Below are 2,127 nucleotides of genomic sequence, written 5' to 3'. Positions count from 1 at the left end.
CGCTGCTCATTGAGCAGCTCATATATTAAACTGATTTTGGAACTGGGCTGTGGAAAAGAGGCTTGCCTCGTCCCAGCCACGGGTTGCCTCGGTATAGCACTACCTCCGAGTGCGGCCCACTTCCCTCTGGGAAAGACACATTCAATCCAAAACAAAGTCAACGGTATAGCATTCTTTTATGTTTACAGGAGCCCCGCCCGCCCTTAGAGGGGGAAGAGGTGAAAGAGGGATGATAATTCAGACAACAGACAATGGCAGGAACGGCCGCTGGCCTACGTTTTCTGAAGTGCGCAAAGCACTACCACAAGGACCTAGGGGTAAGTGGATTTTTTCACCGAGGGCAGACGCTGAAAAAGCATACTTACCTGACGCGGGAGGTACTGTGATCAAGGAGGCAGTCCTCTCAAGGCGAGGCCCTTTCATTGCACTTCGACTGGGTTGACCCTTGCGATTACCCCAAATGTGGGTAACTCGAGCGTATAATTTCTGGTAGTGGGGACCTGCGTTCGCGCTCGTCCCCGCAAAAGTCATCCAAACTATGTCTATATGGCCCTCTTACTGACTATCGAGGGTATTTTTGCTTTTGCAGTGGACCGGTAGACTTGCAAAGAAAGCAAAGGACGCACAACTGGCCAAGGTGTTGGCACGTTTGGAGGGGTAGAAGTGCATTGGAGAGACTGGAGGAAGGAAACAAGGTGAGTTTCGGGGCGGTGCGTAACTTTGCTGGCTGTTTTTGTTCAAGGCCTGTCTGCTCTATTGTGTGTAAAGTCCTGTTCGTTTGTATTTGCAGGTTGTGCGTGCCGTGCCGTGCTGTGCTATGCGCGCGAAGGGAAAGGAAATGAAAGGAAACCAAACGGCCGATCGACCGAGCGAGCGAGCATAGAAGGGCATTCGACTTGGACCGTGAGTACACTTTGAACCTTTTGAGCGGTTTTATTGTCACTGGAGCCGCTTTTAGAAAGTCTATTACTATCGTTAGTGTATCCTTTGTGCGAGCAAGCGAGTGAACGAATGAACGAGGGAAGGAAACAAACTAGCAGAGTAGTAAAAGTATCGAACCTTTTTCCCGATTCGTTTGCAGTCTGAATCCAACCATTGTCGACTTTCAGTGCCGTTTTTCGCGCGCCTCCTCTTGGAAGTGTGCGAGTGTTTTGCCACGTCACGATGGCTTAAAACTGCGTCTCAGAAGTGTGCGTTTTTTTCCTATTCATTTTTTCGTTCGTTATTTGGAATGATTTGATATCACAGAAGTAGAATTTGACATCATAAACTGTTCATCTCGCGCGTGCTCACTCGCTCGCGCGCGCTCTGTAAGAAAAGTCGATCGCACTAGAGTTTTCGCCATTAGCTGGCCGATTTTTGACAAAAAGGTGTTTTCCCCCCCTCGTTTTTTGCTTTGATTTTGTTCCTCACTCACCTACGGCTCTCTATGTGAAATTGTGGTGTATGGAGAGCTATTTATTGGGATAAAACGTTTAGAGATGTTCGCAAGACAAAAAATTGAAGCCTACAACACGGGGTATTCCCAGGCGGTCACCCATCCAAGTACTAACCCCGCCCGACAGGGCTTAACTTCGGTGATCGGACGAGAACCGGTGCTTTCCCTGTGGTATGGTCGTAGACGAGGAAATGGGGTCGAAATTCTGCTTGTTATCGGCCAGGTTCAGGCTGTAAAGCGGCCACATCCCTGAGTGTAGGCGAATTTGAAATTCTAAAGCCCTAGTTTCGTTACTCTAACCCTAAGAAATCGATACTCTAACCCTAAGAAATTGTTACCCTAACCCTAAGAAATGGTTACCCTAACCCCGAAGTCGTTACCTAACCCTAATGTATTTTCCTCAACCCAGTTAACACATTGAGGAGCATCGATTTGAAGCACTATTCCCTAGGGAGGGGAGGGGTCCCAAGAGACATAACGTGTCCTAAAAACCTATTATACAATGTTTTAGCTCCGTAGGTGCGTGTATCTGGCTTTAAAATCTTACAGTGAGGAGATACCAAACGGGTCAGCCTCTGGGACCGTCTGCGGGACTCGCAAGGGCTTGTGGGGGCGACCTGCTACTATCCACCATAAACCGTGGGAAGGATCCCTCGACCACCCCCTCACCCAGGGCATGCTTCGGCATC

At 48.9% G+C, this 2,127-nt stretch overlaps 2 non-coding genes and 1 pseudogene across 2 annotated transcripts; 2 read left to right on the top strand and 1 right to left on the bottom strand.

The window, feature by feature from the left end:
- LOC136281440 (U2 spliceosomal RNA) lies at positions 1 to 125 on the top strand (annotated as a pseudogene).
- A 232-nt stretch (positions 126 to 357) lies between these two features.
- Positions 358 to 521, top strand: LOC136281348 (U1 spliceosomal RNA). The gene has a single exon (XR_010717697.1). It is a non-coding gene; the product is annotated as a U1 spliceosomal RNA (small nuclear RNA).
- A 983-nt stretch (positions 522 to 1,504) lies between these two features.
- On the bottom strand, positions 1,505 to 1,623 carry LOC136281443 (5S ribosomal RNA). Its single transcript, XR_010717763.1, has one exon. It is a non-coding gene; the product is annotated as a 5S ribosomal RNA (ribosomal RNA).
- Positions 1,624 to 2,127: the final 504 nt, after the last annotated feature.

The sequence above is a fragment of the Pocillopora verrucosa genome, chromosome 5 (assembly GCF_036669915.1).
Source record: "Pocillopora verrucosa isolate sample1 chromosome 5, ASM3666991v2, whole genome shotgun sequence".
Taxonomy (NCBI): domain Eukaryota; kingdom Metazoa; phylum Cnidaria; class Anthozoa; order Scleractinia; family Pocilloporidae; genus Pocillopora; species Pocillopora verrucosa.
Note: the sequence above shows the minus strand (reverse complement) of the source record. Positions and strands in the feature narration are given on the sequence as shown.